This window comes from Notechis scutatus, chromosome 1 (genome assembly GCF_049901735.1).
Source record: "Notechis scutatus isolate UNSWTSFEM ecotype Mainland chromosome 1, rNotScu1.2, whole genome shotgun sequence".
Lineage (NCBI taxonomy): Eukaryota > Metazoa > Chordata > Lepidosauria > Squamata > Elapidae > Notechis > Notechis scutatus.
This window is the reverse complement of record NC_142009.1, coordinates 317,043,693-317,064,640: the sequence shown is the minus strand read 5'-3', so window position 1 is coordinate 317,064,640 and position 20,948 is coordinate 317,043,693. Positions and strand designations below refer to the sequence as shown.

The window sequence follows — 20,948 nt, the reverse complement described above, 5'->3', positions numbered from 1 at the left end:
CCTGGGCTGGCTGATATGTTGTTGAACATACTAATATTTTTTTTTACAATTTTACAATTTTAACACAGGTTATTGCTACTCTTTATTCAAATTTATCAAAAATAGTAAATATGTCATTTCTAATAATCTAGTAAAACCACTCAAAAACATATTGTTCTAATCACAGTATGTTCAACTGCAATTTGTGAAGCAAATTACATTGCAAATAATAATGAAACTTTGTATATGCTACCTGTACATTTTTAAGCTTGACTTCTGCGAAATGTCTGAGACTATCTGAAAAAGATGTAGTTTTCTTGGCAGTGGTTTGCTTTGCCTTCTTTCTAGGTTTGAAAGAGTGAGTGACTGGTCTCTAAAGTCATCTAGCTGGCATCATTCCTAAAGCAGGAGTAGAACTCACATCACCCAGTTTGTAGTCTAAGCCTTCAATTACTATACAATATAAAATTATATGCTTTTCACCATCTTAGGTGTTCTGTAATAATCTACAGTGGCATTGAATTATTTTTCTCGTCTTCAGAAAGTATTTTTATACACTCATGATCAAAATGGACAGGTGCATGGACCTGCTCTTGACATTTCATATTGTTCGGTGTTCCTGAACCTCAACAATTTTGATCTATGAACTTCAGCTCCCAGAATTTCTCATGCTAGCATGTTGCTGAGGTTGAGAAGCATTGCCTTTCGCTAGGCTGATTAGAATACAGAACGGCAGTAGTCAATATCTGGTAGGCGCTTCATTGAAAATTTGTAATCCAAATGTAAAGAAATACTTCCATATTAATGCTGCGGATGCAAATACATTGATGGATTTTCGTTTGAATTAGCTATGTGAAGATCTGAATAGCTGAAGTATTTCATGCAATCATGAAAGGTGGGATTCACATTTTGTAACAATCGGTTAGGTGGGCATGACTGGGTGGGCATGGCTTTTTTTTTTGCAGCAACACCCCCCCCCCCATTTTTTGAGCCTTCTGGGCCTCAGGGAAGCCTCCTGGGGAGGCATTTTTGCTCCCAGGAAGCTTTCCTGGGGTCCAGGAAGGCAAAAAGTAGAGAGGTGTGTAGGGGTGTGTATGCTGCGCCCCCCCTCCAATTGGGCCTCAGGGAAGCCTCCTGGGCGAAGCAGTAATTAAGCGAGGGGAATCCCAGCACAGCTGATCATAGGAACAGCTGATCGTTGGGAGGGGAAAAATACCTTGAGTGACTGGGAAGAACACAGTCAGTGATGTTGGACATGTGTGCAATGCTGCGCATGCATGATAAGGACTGACTGGGAGGGGAGGGGCCAGCCAGGGGCATGATTTGCCAGTTCTCTGAACTGCGGAATAATAACGACTGGTTCTATAGAACACCATGAGTGTATAAAAATACTTTCGAAAGGCGAGAAAAATAATTCAATGCCATTGTAGATTATTACAGGAGAACCCCTAGGATGGCAAAAAGAATATAATTTTATATTGTGTAGGCTTAGGCTAAAAAGTGGGTGACTGTGAGTTCTACTCATACCTTAGGCATGATGCCAGCTGGATGAATTTAGAGACCCGTTACTCACTCTCTCAGCCATTGGATTTTGATTTTGATTTAAACGTGTTGGTGGAAGGAGAGTAAATAATTTAGCCTTCTCCCAACTGGTGCATTTACCAGCAGAGGGCACATCTTTGTGGCAATGTGTCTGTTTTTTTAAAAACAAATTTTATTCAGTTTTTCACATTAAAAACAAAAATCTCTTTTTAGTGGACATAATAATAAAAGTTACCAATGTCTCTCCTTGCTTTTAATAGTCTATATTAACTTATTTAGTTGGTTCTTTAGTCTGTCATATTCCCTTTCCATTACACATTCTTTTTATAAATTCTAGATTAATACAAATTTTAACACTAAAAAAATAAAAACGAGTATAGGTTCCCCCCTTTTACTGTTTTGAGTGTGACACCTCAATGATTAAAATATACCTTTATTCCCTCATCGATTCCCAATAAACCATTATTTTTAAGAAGTTACAATAATAATCATTACATCTTTTCATTTGGATTCCACAGCATATTTCCCCCCCTTGATTTTTAATAAGAGTTATCAGTATCTATATTACCCTATTTTCTAAATATTTTTTAATTGCAGAAATATTCGTATTACCCCTTGTCAGCCTGCAGAATCCCCTTTTTAATTCATCAACCATTATCTCTGAAAAAACAATTTCTTTTCAACATTTTACTATTTCTGTATTTCTTTATTTCATGCACCTGTTTCTTACTGCTTCTCCTCCCCCTCTTTTCCCCATATCTTTTCTCATTCCAGTTTATATCCCTCTCTTTCTTAATATCTTCCTTTCCCCTTTTCCACTGGGTCTTTCTGCCTTTCCTGACTTCACAGGTATTCCCTCTTTTGATTGCCTTCTTAAATTTCAACTTTTTAACTTTCCTTTCCCCCCCACTTCTTTGTAGTGTTCTTTACGTTAATTGTCCATTTAAAATGTCTTCTCCTTAAGTCGACTCCTCCTCTTCTGAAGCTCTTTCTTCTTGTTCTTCAATCGCCATTTCCATTTTTTCTAACACAGAGCAAAGTGATTTACCTCTTTCTTGTAGTAATTCTCTCATATTTTTAAGTTCCATTTTTAATTCCCAGAGATATCATCATTACACACTCTTATATTTTATGATCGTTAGTCCACACACACACACAAAAACACTTCTACTTTCCTTCTTTCTTCTTTCAATTTTCTAAAGTTCTAAAGTTCTCAGTTATTCCAGCCGACGGTCTATACCAAAAACATCAACCAATCCCACAGTCAGGCTTTCCTTGCTTTTTTCTTTATTCTGGTTCTGCTTTCACTTTCTAAGATTCTTACTTTGTTTCAATATTTCTTTAGTGTTATATCCACACAAGTTCATTCAGAAACAGGATGCTTTCCCTTTTGTTTGAGCTCAAGTTTTTGTCAAAAGGTGGCACTCTCCATTATACAAAGTCTTCACCTTTTCCCCCTATTTTTTTATTTAGGGTTTTTCGAACCTCAATATTCCAGCACAGTCCAGTCTCCAATTTGTAAACTTTATTATTATTATTTTTTGACAATCTTAAGTCCAGCTTTATTTTATGCCTGTTTATTCCCAAAATATTTTAGTCCAATTTAGTTAAATCTTTAGTTCCAGCTTCTTTCCCGGTTCGAAGCCCCGCTTAGCTGTCAAAAATATTTTCTTTTTCCCCCCCTGTCCCTTTGTAATTTCGCCGCTCACTTTTCTTTTCTTAAAAATTCCATGTTACCTTAATCCCGGGGTACTTTTGTTTAGTTGTATTGCCCAGTTGTCCCGGTTCAGATGTTATCCACCTCTTTCTTCCCTCCTGCACAAATCTTAATCCAGCTGAGTCCTCCTCTTCGGGGTGGCCATTTTAAACCACCGCTGCAGTCGTCTTTGGGGGGAAAAAGACCAAGCCCAGGAAGGGAGATGTAGCTCCCCTCAACCTGGCTTGCGGCTTCCCCTTACTCCGCCACCCCTCCAAGGCAGCTTCAGCCCCTAATTGTAATAATCGGGGCTCTCCAACGAAAGAGCATGGACCATAGCCGCAGAGAGTCACGATCTACGGTCCGTCAGCGAGGAGGCTCCGCCTTCTTCCTCGCAATGTGTCTGTTTTGAAGTGAGAAGGTATAATGGGAATTTTATATTTTTGGTGCCATAAAATAACCCTAAAAGCTTAAGTTTCAAAGCCATTTATGGTTTTGAGAGAAGGCTATATGAACAGCCTGCTTGTCACAACCTTCAGACATTCATATCTCTATTGAAAGGCCTTCTCGGGGGGTAGTCATTGGGGAAATAATTATTGATAATGCTCCCCAAAATATAGGCATTTTTTATCTCTGTTAATTTTCTGATCCCAGTTTAAAATTAAATTTTTTTATCCCAGAATAAAAAATTAAAGCTATTTTTCAAAGTGGATAGAATTAAATATTCTGCAAATGGAATATCTGCTTGCATATTGCAATGTCCTCTTGTTCTTTTTCTGTGAACCTCCTAAATTTGTTCCAGATAGTTGAAGGATCCTCTGGATGAGATTTTGAAAAAAATATGGAAAGTTGTGGAGAGGGAATCATTCTATTCTGGAGATTTATTCCTGAATTTTGTTGAGAATCTGGTTGGAAATTGTTTTATCCGGATGTTTAATTTTTATTGGGTTTTATATAATAAATTGTAAGTGAAAGTGGCTTTGTTTTCAATTAAATTTGAATTCTGCATTCATTAGAAAAACTACAAATGCCATTTTGCAACATTTATACAAAAGTCTGGGATTTTGAAGTAGTTTTCTGTTTAGTTTTAGACAGCTTAAAAGTGCAGAGTTGCACAACTGCAACATATCATTATTTTTACTAGAATATTTTTGTAAAATATATGAAAAGTTTCACTACTGCTGCTTGTTCCTTTCCTTGATACTGGATACAGCATATAATTTCATGATATGTTTCTATCAAAACGTTAGGTGCTTTTGTTACTTTTGAAGTCAGTGTTATGAAATATAGATGAGTTTTTGTTACATTTCAAAGGACTCCACAGTGCAATGAACGTTCAGTGTTAAAAGCATTGTTGTACCAAACAGTCCAAAAGAAGGCCAGAACAAAACATTCCTATAATAATCAGAAAGCAGTTGGCCCAGCAAAAAGCAGCTTCAATGGAACAATTTTTATTGGCTTACCAAAATTTGGCAAAGATATGACTTATCTGATCAGTTTCTGAGGGAATTCCTCAGAAAAAGCCCTGTTGTAATCATTCTTGATGGGGGAACATAAGGGGATTCCTGAAGAAAATGATAAACGTTGGGCAAGTTTATAAACGGGAACCGAAGGTGATTTTTCATTTATCCAGATTTCAAACTCTTTTGAACTTCATTGGATTAAAAAAAATCAGGTATTGAATGAGGCCTGAGAACACTTTGGTAGAAGACAGTGAATATATTTGGGTTGAAACTGATTCTATGTATCAGTTTCATACCGAATACTTTACACTTTTTATAGCTGTTTTTTATAAAGTGTATGCTAGAAATTAAATGTTTCCCAATTTTACTCTAGTGCCAGTTTTTGAACCCTCTTCAAAGATAGGCCCAGTGCCCTAATCTAAATAAAAAAAATTATGGTAGAGAAAAGAATGATGTGGAACAGGAAGCATGCATGTCCCCTTAGTCTCTCATTCAAGAATAGTAGCATAGGAAAATGCAAAAATATTTTTGGTTTAGAAACGTTTACCGTTGTTAACACTGAGATTCTTTTTCAAAATGCCCTACAGCAATGGCAATTCATTGCAGACAAAGCCATCCTGTTTACAACTTTAGAAGTTAAGTGGTTTTTCCAGAAAATATTTTGAATCATTTGAAGCCAGCATGTGAAGCTTTGAAGCCAGTTCTTTGCAGTGCAAATCTAAAACATAGATGTGAAATCTCTAGGCACACCAGCTGCTGTTAAAAAAGCTCTGTTTTTCACTAATACTTGTTGATGTGTGTTTTCCAGAGAACACAGTTGTTTTGTGAGTTCAAAGGTTACAATAACTTAAATATGCTTGCTTTTCCATTGACATGACTTTCTGGGAGCTGAGCAATGAATGGCATAAGAGCAAGTCTGAATTTATTGAATATATTTTTCTTTTCTTTCAAGCAACTTTGTTGTGAGGAAAAACTGTTGCCAGCATAAACCTTTCTTCATTTTCCCAATTCTGAGTAGATTGTGCCTTTGTTTAATCTCTTTCTTTTGATCATACTCTGCCTACTGATTTCTAGTGTGCCAAAATTCTTTATGCATAACTTAGAAGCAAATAAGGAAACCAGAAATAGTTGCCATTAAGGATGTTTCAGTGGACATAATAAATCCAAACCTTGAAGAATCCTCTTGTACAAGCCTCCTGTTCATTGCTTATGATTGGTAAATTATGCCTCTTACTTGGTACTGCCATTTTGAGGGCGGGAAGAACATTTTGGATTTTTTACTCCAGCTATGGACTACATACTTGCGGCATCTCACCCTTAACAGTGTGTGCATTATTCAGATATTTTTTTTTCTTTGCATGTTTAGAAACATAGAAAACTAGAATTGATGATTTGGGGGTAATTTATTTAGATTGTCTTATGTGACTTGGGTGCTAAGCCATTTTGTGTAGCAGGGAGTTCATTGCAAAAATGGGAGATGTAGAGCTTTTTTCAAATGATTGCTCTGAGCCTCCTTCAGAGACCTAGGACTTCGCATACAATAATGTGTGCAAAGTAGGATAATTTGAGCCTGTTTGCATCTGCTTCAATGACAGTAATTGACCAAAATTTACATAGAAATTCTCTGATGTAGAATTAATCTCCCAGTAGCCTTACCTGGCATGTATTGATGGATACTGGAAACTGTATTTCTGCAGCATTCTTGAGTGTGTTGGGCTTCTATCTTTGTAACTACTACACCTTCCATCCTTGCAATTATTTTGTTGAGCTCCTAGAATTAATTTCTTGATTCTGAACTTCTTGATTATATGTCTTTTGCGTCTGGATTCAGTTATCGAGGATACAATATTAATTTAAAACCAAATGGCTTTAAAAATCTTTGGTCTTCCTGTCGTCTTAATTAAACTGTTTTAAGTTAGCCCTTTTTTTCAGAATGGTTGTCTTGATTTTTTTCAGAATGGTTGTATGTTTTGGAATACGTTCCAGTTGACCTACTTTTACTGATCTTATACATTCTTAATCAGCTGGTAAGCAATTTCAAACTTTTCTAAATTTCTTGTTTGAAAGCTATCATGCTGTAACCCTTTTTTTTCCTGTCGGTGCTTGGTCTAGGTTACTGCCTGGACTACAGTTTTCTTGGCAAGATTTTCAGGTGACTGTGCCTCTTTTTGGGATGGTCTTTCAGGTTCCCAGTGGGGTCTATAGCTTTGGTATTCCCAGGTGGACTCCCATCCAAGCATTAACAAGGACCAGGCTTGTTTAGCTTCCAAGCCCAGACAAAGGCTGCTAGGTGCTTTGATTTAAGTTTTTATGTGTTCCCCCTCCTCTCTCTTTTTGTCCTCATTTAGCTAATGCCCGGGGGCTCATTTTGTTTTGTTGTTTTTTCTTTTTTCTTGCTGTCCTCTATTTACAGGAAAGGTTTAACTAACTTATAGGGGGAAAGTGCTGAGAATATAAGGGTTTACTTGATCCTTGCCAGGAAGTTACCAGGCTATGTGCTACTTGATAGCGCTTTGATGGAAACCTGGGTGTTAAGCCAGAAAGGACATTAGGGATGTTGAATTCAGCTTAGACTGGCAGTGTCTTGTTTCTGTATCATTCATGTGCAAATATCCAAACTTTTCTATGCTGTTTTTCCTCCTGAAGGGAACCTGCTGTATGATAATTTAAACTGCCATGATGATGAACTTGTATGTTCTGGAAACACAGTCACAGTTTATTGCTGGATTGTGTATAATATATACTCTTGCCTGTAAGGTCAAACAGTGAGATAGTTTTTGCTGGAGGGCTGAACTGATGACTTGCAGAGTAATGAATTCAGAATAAGAACTGCAAATTATCAGGCTGTATTAAAAGATGACAGTTCCCTCTTTGTTGAATTTAATTGGGATCATAAGTGCCACCAGAAACTTGCAACTAGAAGAGAACAGCCACCCTTCTCTGGATGCTGTTCCTGGCCACGAAGAAATAAAGACACATCTGCAATTGAGCCCATGCTAAGTAAGAGAATAGTTAAATGAATTTTACCCCCATTTTACAACCTTGCTTGCCACAGTTGTTAAGTGAATTACTGCAGTTAAGATAGTAACACAGCTGTTAGGTGAATTTGGCTTCTCCATTGACTTTGCTTGTCAGAAGGTTGCAAAAGGTGATCACATGACCCTGGGACACTGCAACCATCATACATGCATGCCAGTTGTCAAGTATCTGATTTTTGATCTTGTGCCCATGGGGATGCTACAATGGTTGTGTGAAAACAGTGACAACTCACTTTTTTCAATGCCGTTGTAACTTCTAACAGTCACTAAATGTATGGTTGTAAGTCAAGGACTACTTGTAAATATTTTTTATAAATGAAAAGGCAATATTAAAAATTGATAGAGTTTCCGTTTCTTATGTACAAACAGTAATATTTAAAAGAAATCTAAAAGTATGTATCCATAGAATAAATGGAACAGTATCAATTGAAGATAATATTTATAGCTCAGGGTTAATCGGTGGAATTCTTGCTGATCTTTAAGCATAGTTGTTTTCTTGCAGACTTTTTGTTACACAACTAGATAACAATCAGTGCTAGCAGGGAGTGTGATTTGCTCTCTGTTTCTATACAAGTATGGCATGCCCTGTCAGTGTTGGTGGGATTGTTCTTGGTGGTTCTCCTTAGAGCCGCTCGGATCATCCAGAGAGTGGGAGATGCTTCAGTCTGCGTCGTTGAAGGCTGAGCTTAATTACTGAGGAACGCTCCGCCCTCCATCACGTGGCTCCCTTGCGTTCCCCAGTTTATGCTCAGCCTTCGTGAGAATAGGCTGTGTTATTTCCCACTCCTTGGCCGATTCAAGAATTTCCTTATTATTTCAGGTTTGAATTATTGTTGTTTGTTCATTCCTTAGCCTCTGCGCATTTGGGGTGTCTCTGTAGAAGGGGAGCGCGTTCCTTGCCCCCAGGGGGGATAAAGAGCGGGCAGTTTTATCGCGCTCCGGCGCCAAACCCCCCCTCGATTCGGCTTCTTCCTGCCACTTCTCTACGCCGCCCTCGTTGCGGCTTGATCCGATCGCGCTGCAAAAAGCGCAGCTGGTGTTCCCCCCCACCACGAATGCCGATCGCCCTGGGAAGGGGCGAATTTTTCCTGGCTGCCTCTCTCGGCCTCTAAACTTGCCGGAGAGGCCTAGTTTAGCTCTGAGCGGCCCGATAATAAGGAGATGGTGGGCGGCCGCCATTTTGGGTGCCGCCGCGTGCTCGGGCACCATTTTCCTGGCCTCATTGCGGCTGCGAAGGGGCTAGTTCTATTCACAGGCCTTCCAGCCCGTGAGAGCTGTTACTGTGCTGTACTGTGAATTTAATTAAAATTAGCAAACTTGTTGGCTTTCCGCAGCAGCGCTCAGGGCAAGGATTAGCAGCCTATCCCTCCTGGTTGTTGTCTGGGAGCTCTAGCTGCTAGAGGCCTTATTTCCAGTCTCAGGCGTTCATTTGGCGAATTGGATTCTATTAATAACAATCTCTGGGGTCACTCCCTCCTGGGAGCGCTGAACCAGTTCTCTAATTAGATATTTGTTAAAATAAATAAATAAAAAAAATTAGATAGATAGATAGATAGATAGATAGATAGATAGATGATAGATAGATAGATCGATCTTTGGTTATTCGGGTTTTCTCCGCATAAGATTGGAAGTATCTAGGCAGCTTTGATGAAGTCTCATTCATCATCTTCAGGCTTCTGTCTTCAGCTCTGTGCTTCTCAGAGTGATCACTCTGAGAAGCACAGAGCTGAAGACAGAAGCCTGAAGATGATGAATGAGACTTCATCAAACGTTGCTCAGATACTTCCAATCTTACGCGGAGAAAACCCAATAACCAAAGATCCACATACTAAATACCCGTGAGAACCTCAGAAAACATATATATATATATGTATAATATTTATTTATTATTTATTTATTATATATGACAGTAATACATTACCAATATTAATAGGATTATATTTAATTATACACAGATACGTATGTATATATTAATAATAATAACAATATTAATATTATAGATTATATACATCTAAATTCCAGAAGGGGGCGCGGGCCAGCTGAAAGGACACCCGGCCTTTGTTGTAGGTCGAACCCTTGGCGAGCCAACTGCCTTTAGAACTTTATATACAGTCCTTCTAAAATGGCAGATGACAATTCCGCTAAAGGCCCTTTCTTGAAGGCCAGATCTAAGTCCTACCACTTGCGCAGACAGGCTAAGGAAACTTCTAAGGCCTCTCAAAGAGACGCCCTAAGACGCCATAAGGCATTGGAGAAAGAATTTGACAGGCGATCTAGAGAGTCACAACCGGTGCCTCCAGCCCTCCCACCCTCCATTCCCTCTACCTCCAGACAAACACCCCTCCTCCAGATTGCTCTTCCCTCTCCAGGCACAGCTCATCCCAGGGGCATCAGGTCCCCGGACCAACGACCAGACGGACGCCCGAAGCTACATTCACGCCCACGGCCGCTGGTCTGCGCCAGGAGGAGCCCGCCACAGTCGAGATCCCTGCACAAATGAGGGCATGGATGGAACGGGCTATCCGCCAGGGGATTGCAGAGGGTCTCCAACAGGTGTCCAGGCCCGGTCCCCTCTCGATGGCGCCCGAACACGAGTCGCTATCAGTCAGGTCCTCGCCTAGATCGGACCCTCCTCATGGTCAGGTACCTTTACAGAGGGACAGCCCTCTCCCAGAAGGGGAACTGGAGGAGGCCATAGAGGACCTGGATCAGTTCAGGGAAGAGGAGGAATTTGAATGGGGGTCTACGCACCACGGGGAGCCCCTATCGGAGATAGACCCTATGGAAGGGGACATGTCCGAGGATGAGGGTCTCACCCCCGATCAACCCACCTTTGTGGGTTTGTTCAAGCCACACATGTTTAAATCGCTCCTATTTAAAGCCAAGAACATATCTGGCCTGTCTGTACAGTCTCCCTCTGCTCTCCTTTCCCCGGCGGAGGGACAAGAGGACGCCATTTTTAGGCAGCCCGTTGTGGAAGCGGAGGTTATTCCGGCTCCACCCATCTTTCACGACCTAGTCTCAAACCAGTTGGACTCTACAAGGGCCCCTCCTGCCCCATCCAGCCAAGACAAGAGGTTCTTTAACCTGGACTCAAGCTTCTGCAACCTTCTTGACACCCTCGAGGTAGATGAGCCCATCGAGGGCTTAGCATCCTCCTCCTCTCCTAGCGATCCCCTGGAGGCCCTGAAACCCGAGGACAAGAGGTCCGAACTAGCCTTACGTCGGGCACACCAGGCCGACGCCTGGGCCATTAGAGCGGCCACGGCCGCCTCCTTCTTCACCAGGTCTTCGATCCGGTGGCTCCGCCAACTAAACAGCATGTCCCCCCCTCTAACACAAGGGCACATCAGGACATCGCCAAACTGACGGCCGCGGCGGAATTCTCGGCCGACGCCACCTACCACCCGGTTAAGTTCTCCACCCGAGCAATAACCTCTCTTGTTACAGCCCGCCGCCTGCTCTGACTCAAACACTGGCAGGCGGATGTAAAAAAACAAGGTTAAGTTGGCCACTGCCCCCATCAAGGGGGACAAACTATTTGGCACGGCCCTGGAGCCATTGCTAGCCGAAACCCGAAGCAAGAAAAAAATTCTTCCTTCTCTTTTTCGGAGGTCAGAGCCAAGAGCCCCTCAGCCATTTCGGAGAGGTTCCTCCCGACCTTTCTACCAGTCACCCTTCCCGCCCAGGTATCCGAGACCCCCCTCCTTCCGGCCATTCCAACCCCAGGATCGAGCCGATCCGGGCGACAGGAACAGGAGGGGCGGCAGCTACAGCTTCAGGGGTTCAGGAGGGAAGCCCTTCCGGCGCCCCAGATAGATCCCGTCCCCCCCTTCCCATCGGCGGACGCCTCAAGCATTTCGCCGACCGATGGGACTCCTCCACTTCCGATGCCTGGGTCCGGGACACCATCAGATTTGGTCTCGCTCTTGAATTTCAGCGCGCCCCCCCTGACTTTTTTATGGCATCCCCCCCCTCGAGGGATCCCACCAAACGCAGCTTGATGGATTCGGCTATCCATTATCTCAACATACAGGCTATCCAACCCGTCCCACCATCCCAACGGGGGCAAGGCTTTTACTCCCACCTTTTCGTGGTTCCCAAATCCTCAGGTGGATGGAGGGCTATCCTAGACCTGAAACGCCTTAACCGTTACCTGATCCACCTCAGGTTTAAGATGCACACCTTACAGTCCATTCTACTGGGCATCAGGCAGGGGGACTGGCTATCTTCTATAGACCTTTCAGAAGCGTATCTTCACATCCCAATCCGGCCCTCCCATTCCAAATTCCTCAGGTTCTGTTACAACTACCGCCACTTCCAATATGTGGCCCTTCCCTTTGGGTTGGCTTCTGCCCCGAGAACCTTCACTAAGGTCCTCGCGGCTCTAGCGGCTCACCTCAGGAACCTCCCGGTTCGTCTCCACTGCTACCTGGATGACATCCTCATCCTGTCTCACTCCAGACTCCAAGCAGAGAAGGACACCAGAGCTACTCTCTCTGCCCTCCAAGACCATGGGTTCCTAGTAAACTGGCAAAAGAGCCAACTGTTACCATCTACCCGGATCACCCACTTGGGGTCCGTCATTGACTCAGTTCAAGGAAAGGTCTTCCTTTCCTCGGAAAGATTCCTTAGCATCCAGGAAACCATCAAACACATCAGACGATCAAGAAAGGTAACACTCTTAGAATTGTCTAAATTACTAGGTAAAATGGTCTCATGCATTTCCATTGTTCCCTGGGCCCGTTTACACACCAAATCCCTACAGTGGTTCCTGCTCCCGTTCCAAAGGTCCGGCAGAAGCAATTCAAAGGCTACGGTCAAGGTGCCTCCAAGGGTCCTCACATCTCTCCTCTGGTGGACCAGTCCCGCCATCAACAAGGGACATTGCTTCAAGGAGCCCCAACGCCTCACCCTCACCACAGACGCCAGCTTGTCCGGATGGGGCGCTCACATCCACTCGCTCTCGACACAGGGCAGATGGTCGCAGGCAGAACGGGCATGCAGTATAAACTGGTTGGAACTCCACGCCATCCACCTGGCCCTGCACAACTTCCTCCCTCAGGTACGCCGGCGGCATGTCCTTATACTCACGGACAACGTCACCGCCAAGGCTCACGTCAACCGGCAAGGGGGTACCCAGTCCATACGGTTGATGAGAGAGGCCGAGCGCCTCTGCCATTGGGCGGAGCGCAATCTCCTTTCCCTCAAAGCCAAACACATCTCAGGGGATTCAAACACCCAAGCAGACTGGCTGAGCAGGACCACGGTGGACCAGTCCGAGTGGCGCATCCACCCGTCGCTGTTCAAGGAGGCGACCATGATGTTCGGTCTCCTGACAGTGGACCTCTTTGCATCCCCCCTCAACACACAACTCCCAAGGTTTTTCTCGAGGTACCCCTCCCACGGGGCCGAGAATTACAACGCCCTCCGTTGCCCCTGGCCCACAGGGCTTCTATATGCATTCCCTCCATTAGCCCTAGTCCCCAGAGTCATCCAGAAGCTCATTTACGAGAAAGCAGAACTGATTCTGGTGGCCCCCTACTGGCCCAGACGCCCATGGTTTGCAGACCTCTGCAACCTATCGGTGGCCCCTCCCTGGAAAATCCCCCCGAACAGGATCTCCCTTTCTCAGGGCCCCCTCCAGCATCCGGATCCTCAGTGGCTCCCGTTAGCCGTTTGGAGGTTGAGCGGGAACGTCTAAGAAAGGAGAAGCTCTCTGACCAGGTTATTGATACCATTTTAGCCGGCAGGCGGCCCTCAACAACCCGAATATACAATGCCACTTGGAATAGTGTCTGCAAGTGGTGGCATAATTTCCAGGTCAACCCGCTTTCACCCTCCATCGCTCAAGTTTTGAAATACCTCCAAGAGGGTCTGAGGAAAGGACTTTCCCCTAACACCTTGAGGCGTCAGGTTGCAACCCTCTCAACTGTCATCGCTTGTGACAATCTGGGTTCCCTTTCCCTCCACCCTCGCATTAAGGCATTCCTCAGAGGAGCCACAAACCTGTGCCCCCCAACCGTTCACCGATACCCTACCTGGGACCTCAATAAGGTCCTTGTGTCCCTTACTAAACACCCCTTTGAGCCTCTCAGGGAATCCACCCTCCAGTTTTTAACATTCAACGTCGTGTTCCTGGTGGCCATCCCTTCGGCTCGCCGAATATCGGAGATAGCAGCCTTGTCGGTGAGGAAGGACCTTTGCATCTTCCATGCCGACCGGGTGGTTCTCCGGCCGGACCCTACCTTCTTGCCCAAGGTCAACTCAGCCTTCCACAGGGCACAGGAACTCATACTTCCGAACTTCTGCCCCAATCCCTCACGGGAAAGGGAGAAGCTTTGGCACACCCTGGATGTGAGACGTGCCCTCCGCATTTACATTAAGCGTACCCAGCCCTTTAGGAGGTCCGAATCCCTATTCCTTTCCTTTCAGCCCAAAACATTGGGCCACAAAGTGTCCCCTTCAACCATCGGCCGCTGGATCAGAGCTACTATTTCCAAAGCTTATTTGTCTCAGGCTCTGCCGGTACCCAGCGGAATAACAGCACACTCCACCAGAAGTGCAGCTACCTCGGCAGCTTGGGCCACCCAAGCTCCAATTACTGATATTTGTCGGGCGGCCACCTGGGCCTCCCCGTCTCCCTTCATTAGGCATTATAAGATCGACATATTTGCCTCGGTGGAGGCTTTGTTTGGCAGACGAGTCCTCCAGCGAGTCCTCAAGAACTCGCAGAGACTCCTGAACCAGACGAAGTCCCTCCCGTAGGACAGCCAAGCTTTGGTATGTCCCACTCTCTGGATGATCCGAGCGGCTCTAAGGAGAATGGGCATTGGTCCTTACCTGACACGCCATTTCTCTTCGAGCCGCGAGGATCATCCAGCCCCACCCTTATTATTTCACCGTCTGGTGGGGTCTTGTTTCGGCCAATGAACCCTTAAGTATAGTAAGATGAGAGTACGACCTTCTCTTCACTCTCGACTTCGCATAAACTGTGGAACGCAAGGGAGCCACGTGATGGAGGGCGGAGCGTTCCTCAGTAATTAAGCTCAGCCTTCAACGACGCAGACTGAAGCACCTCCCACTCTCTGGATGATCCTCGCGGCTCAAAGAGAAATGGCGTGTCAGGTAAGGACCAACGCCCATTCCTTAATTAGGTTGTTTATTGTTTGATTGTTTTCCTGAGTTCATATTTCCTTGATTGGGATGTTGTTTATAGCTTGGTTTTTGGTCTAGTGTCAATCTTGGTGTTAATCTCTACTTATCTGGGTGTTGATTGCATGTGGGGATATGTTTTGGTCTTTTTATTTCTCCTTATTTGATTATTTCTTTTGAATGGTATCTAAATGTTGTTTATGTGTCTATTGATGACTGAATTGTCTGAATGGACATTGGTATAATTACCTGAGAACACCCTTTCTATCTATGCTGCAAGAGAGTCCAGGATGGGTATGATTCCTTCTGATGTCATTGGGCTGAGTCTGCCGCTATATAAAAAGCCAAGCCCTAGTTGGCTCCCCAGCTTTTAGGCGAAGATTGCATGACAGACATAATGTGCATCTGGAAGAGAAAATATGATAATGAAATCACCTCCTCCCCACCAGGACCGCATGCCAAAGGGTGGGGCTGGACTCTCTTGCAGCGTAGATAGAACCAAGAGTTTACTTTGGGAACAAATGTAGGGTCCAGTCTGAGATCCACCCTGTTCTCATGGAAAATACACAGGTCCTGTCGAACCAAGAGTGCCGCTAGTTCTGACACCCTCCTGGCTGAAGTAATGGCCACTAGAAAAAACACCTTGAGGATCAAAAATTTAAGGGACACTGAATTAAGGGGTTCAAATGGCTGTTCTATAAGGGGCTGTACTACTTTAGGAAGGTCCCAAGTGGGGTATCTATGAACCATTAGAGGGCGGAGATTAGAATCCCCTTTCAGAAATCTGTGGACTGATGGATGGTGGGATAAGGATGAATAGCTTTCCCAGGACAACACAGATGACAGAGCCGCAACCTGACAGCGCAGAGTGTTAGGTGCTAACCTCTGATCTAACCCATCTTGGAGAAATGTTAGCACATCTGCTACAGATGCAGAAGTGGGGTCTCGGGCTTACCTGGCACACCAAGTACAGAAGACCTTCCAGGTAGCATCATATATGCAGGTGGTGGAAGGTTTACGGGAAGCTTGGATAGTCTCTATCACCCTGTCAGGCAGGTTAGAGTCCTTCAGAGATTGCCGCTCAAGTACCAGACAGCTAAGCGAAACCACTGAGGATCGAGGTGGAGTAAGGCTCCTTGATGGAGGGAGATCTTATTGTCCAGAATCCTCCAACTGTGCTACAGATAGATTCACCAGGTCGGCGAACCAGGGTCTCCTGGGCCAATGGGGCACCAGGAATATTAACTGTCTTTTCTTCCAACAACTTCTGAATGACCGCTAGAATGATCGGAAGAGGGGGAAAGGTGTAGAGGAGACCTGTTGGCCATCTGCTCCAAAGTGCATTAGTCCCCTCTGCTCCCTGGGTTGGGTACCTGGTGAAGAATCTGCTTACCTGAGCGTTTTGAGGAAGGCGAAGAGATCTACTGCCGGGGTTCCGAATCTGTGGGACAGCTCCAGGAACAAGGATGGATGGAGACTTCACTCCGACTGGTTGACTCGGGACCAACTCAGTCAGTCAGCCTGGGTGTTGTCGACCCCTGCAATGTGATCCGCCCTGATGGAAAGGTGAGTCTCCGCCCATCGCCCCAGGCGTTCTGCTTCCCTCATAAGGGCTCTGGACCTGGTCCCCCCCGCCTGTTTACATGTGCCCGTGGCCACATTGTCGGTCATCACTAGCACATGACAGCCTGTCACCCTGTTTCGAAAATGCTTCAGGCTAGGAAGATGGCCCTGAGCTCTAACCAATTTATTGGGCAAGACCTGTCCACCTGAGACCAGGTCCCTTGGGCAATCTCGCCGGCTAGGAGGGTCCCCCAACCCTGGAGGCTGGCATCTGTGGTGAGAAGGTTGTTGAGGTCCATGCTGCTGGGTCTTTTCATCTTCCTATATTTGGTTAGGTCAGGTGTGTTGTGTGTACTATTGCTGCCATGGATTCTTTCACTAGTTCTGTATCTATGGACATAATGCTGTGATATCAAATGAAACTATGATTTCATCTATTTTTAAGTTTTTGATTTTCTGGAGGCACTGTAGTGGAGAATTCCCTGTATGAGATATCCAAGGGTTTGGTGTTGTTGTTGTTTGCTTGTTTGTTTAAGTTCTTTGGCTATGTTGTGTACTGGGATCCCTTATACTGATACAATTGAATGAAGAGTTTGTGTACTTTTGGGCATCCATGGAAGCATGGGAAGATGAGTCCACTGCCTTTCATCTGCTGCTGTTCTTTTGAAATTTGACTGTTCTTGGTTAGGTCATTGAAGAGTCTTTTCATCAGGCTGTCTAAGTATGTATTGGGTTAGTGTTTTCTGGGAGATAGTTTGCCCTCCAGCAGTTCTTTGACTTTTTATGTGTATTATGTACTGCCCATGGTAATTATGGTTTGGCCTTTGTTTGCTGGGAGGATGGTGATGGTTTTGTCCTGGTTTAGGTTTTTGAGGGCTGTTCTGTTCTGTGCTTTGGTATGATTTTCTCCTTTATGTTTTCTTGGGTCCCTAAGAGCCGTGGTGGCCAGTGCGGCTGTAAGATTAGCTTTGGAGATAGATAATAGTGAAAGTGGGCAGGATTCCCAGGGTCTGGTCATAAAAGATTACACCATTCCTTGAACTTTCTGAATTTTTCCTCCAAGCTTTTGAAGCAGTGTTCGTGGACAGGAAGAATACTCCCCTGTTCTTAGAAACACAGATAACATTCAGGATTTGGCTTCCTGAAAGCATCTGAAAGTGAAGATATAGTCTTTGCTTTAAATACAGTTTGTAACCCTGACCAGGAGGGATTTTAGTCATTCAAGGGCCACACCATTAAGCCTCTGGGATGCAAAGAGCCACTCCTTCCTCAATCCCAAGATAGAAACTGAACCCTGACCTAGTTTTAGAGAATACTACACCAAATCATAGGTTCTATCAGTTGCCAAGCACAGAGATGTCCATCTAAGGCACTAAAAGTGGTATTCCTTCATGAGTAAAGGTCTACTTATGAGTTAAGAATGACAAATTCTGCAACAGCTCTCTTTGAACATTAAAGGATTAAAGTATCTTTGTTCTGGGTGTCAGTGGAACAATGGCTCTTCTCCAACTTCAAAGTTTCAATCAGGATAGCAATTCTATTGTCACGTTCTTGTAGACTTCAGCTTCAACTTGCCCTTGGATTAGCATTGCTATTAATTCTTGTTAGATTCTAGTTTCTCCCCTGAGCTGTTCAGAGCATCCAATAGTGGGAGGTGCTTCAGTCTCCTCTTGGATAGGCTGGACTTAATTTGCAGGATGCTCCTCCTCCTCCATGGGACTCCTCCCCAGCATCCCCCAGTTTTAGCTCAGTGTTTGTTGAGATAGGTAGCTTTCCAGATTGGCCGGAATAGCAGCTAAAACGAAAGAGATTCAAACATCAGTTTTGCTTTTTCACTTATTCAGGAACCCTTTTGTCATCTAGACAATAGCCTCCAATGGCTTATTAACATCCTGGCAATCGGGGCTAATAGCACTTCTCTAGAGGGATAGTCTTTCAAGGATCAAATTACCAAATTGAAAGCCCTGCAGCCTCAGACGTTTCCCCTCAAAATTGGGCCTTCGGGGCTCGTTTTCTCTTTCGGAGAAGAGATCGCAAGAGCAGTTTACAGTCCACTTATCTTCCAATCGTTAACAGCGCCGTTCCGAACAGCGAGCTTGCCTCATGTTTGGCTTTTCAACGGCTGAGGCTTTTCCCCTGTTCAACACCAAAGGGGATTGGAAGCATAAGCGCTTCCAGTCCTTTTCCTGCGTAGTCTCTTTACACTCAGAACAGCGATTTAGGCGGGAACCAGCTGCTGGACTCTTAAGGCCGCACCAAACAGCGGCAGGTGCCATTTTGAGGACCGCATGGCACCCATTCACATTAAAACAGAAAGCAAATGAATACCTGTGAGAAGAATGTTTTTCCCTACTGGATTCTCCTCGTAGAGACCAGGGGATTGGCTTTCCTGCTCCCTATGCACGGAGCAGAGGACCTGCTTTGTTGACTAACCCCCACAGAATATAAGTCCAGCGGCTTCACAGCGAGCACCAAGGCCGAAGTCTGCCTGTGTAGAGCAGCTGTTGCAGGCCATTGTTAACACAGTTCTGGCCTGAAGAGGTGTTGATAATTGGATTTCAATTTATTGGATTGGAGATTAATTCTACAAATACCAAATTTGAAGGGGGATTACAAGAAATTTATAAGGATACCTTGCTACTTTGGGAGCAGACCCCTAGGTATGCCAACCACCTTATATTCAAGCCTCATTGACAAATGTATAGTGGAAATGGCAAGCGGCAAGGGCTCAAAGGCCTCTACCTCCAGAACAATAACCAGGGCCCTGGGCAAATCCAAAGCTCCCCAGAGACCTTCAAGGGCCAAGGAGAAGGATGCCCATAGACACCATCAGTCTATAGAGAAACAATTGAACAAGCGTATGAGACAGACCGGCAGGAGAGCATTAGACAATGCCCCAATGGGGCATGCCATCCTGGGATTGCTGAGATAAGACTCCACCTCCATCCCGTGTACATCTTCCCATCTTTGATAATTTTTAGTCCATTTTAACATAGATTTTTATTATTTTAATGTTTTATCTTGATATTTTACTTGGTTGTAAGTTATCAGTAGTTGCCCCTTGGCGAGATGGGCAGCTCACAAAATGAATAAATAAATAAACAAACAAATACACACACATACACACACAAACAAATCAGCCCTTTTACAGTGTTTTATTTTTCTTGCCTCATTGATAATTTATTTAAAGACGCCCTTCAAACCCCAAGTGTTATGCCTCTGAAACAGCTTAGAGTTAGAATAGATTGCTGCCTTTTTATAAATGAACTAAAATATACCGGATTCTCATTGCAGAGATTGTCAAACTCATAGTGCTTTCATTATTATTGTTATTTTTCTCTGAGGAGGGAATTTGTTCCTGCTTTTGTTCTGTGCTCTTCTATATATTCAATCACTCTTGCTGAAGTTTGTATGGTTTCTCTCTGTCCTAGCAATTGTTCCAACAATCCTCAACTATTTTACCTTGGCTTGCCATTTAGCACATGGTGTTCCTGATAGCTATCATTTATTACAGTTGATCGGATTTAAAATTTCTCACAGTTTGTGTTGTATATATACACCGAAAGTTTAACTAATTCAGATTTTGACCAGAAACTTCACTGTTTTATTTGGTAATGAACTTTCACAAGGATTTTAAAGCACCTTGGAAAATTTATTCATTTATATATTTAATTAATTAATTGATTTATCTTACTTCAAGGTAACTTTATAGTAGATAGATTGGACTTTGGATAAAGTTTGACTGTATTTTGCTTCGATTAATATAATATTTCAAAATTGAAAATATGAGGATCAGATGCAGATGATAAGACACCTATAGACTTCAACAGATGCTGTGCACATTTATAATAGGAGGTAATTTTCACTGTCCCTCCTGAAAAAAATATTTTATAAAGGGTTCTAGATCCGCTTGAGCAATATGAAAGACAGCAGTAGAGAAAATTGGCCAAAATTGCCTACCCCACTGCTCAGGTTTTCTACTTGATTTCAGTCTCTCTCATTTGTGGAAAAGACATGATTTATATAACCCATTGTTCTAAACAAATATTTCAATACATTCCCTAATATGACACAAACATTCAGTTGAGTTACCACTGGTGTATGTCATTGATGTATGCTAGTAAATTTCTTTTTTGTTTTTGTTCTGTTTTAACAGAAATACTAAAGAATTTGGTTTCTTGTAGTGCATATTGCTCTGATGTGAGACTAAGTGATTTTATAGCTTGTTTGCAATAGTTGAAAATATTTGTAGGAGAAAAGATTTCATGTCTTTCACAACACCGGAAACCACTTAGATCTTGTTGCATGGTAGGGATAGAAGTGGAGAACAGTTCAGAACATAGTGAAATGTGATAAAACAAGATCTTAATTCATGACACCAAATATATGAAATGATAATATGGCACTTGAACTAAAGGTCTATGCAATTAGTTCAACATTCTCTTGTATCACAACACACTCCATTTTTTTCTATCAGATTCATACCATTTGTGATTATTACAATCACAAAAT

At 43.7% G+C, this 20,948-nt stretch overlaps 1 protein-coding gene across 5 annotated transcripts in view; it reads left to right on the top strand.

Annotated features, from left to right (window-relative positions):
* FBXO34 (F-box protein 34) overlaps nt 1-20,948 on the top strand; it is a 67,233-nt gene that overhangs the window by 7,062 nt on the left and 39,223 nt on the right. The window contains exon 1 of one of the 5 annotated variants that reach the window (XM_087952438.1): nt 14,753-14,846. The exons of the other annotated variants lie outside the window; for them this stretch is intronic. The gene's annotated coding sequence lies outside the window, so the exon portion shown is untranslated. Of the gene's footprint in view, nt 1-14,752; nt 14,847-20,948 lie in introns of those variants that run through there. 5 annotated transcript variants of the gene reach the window in all.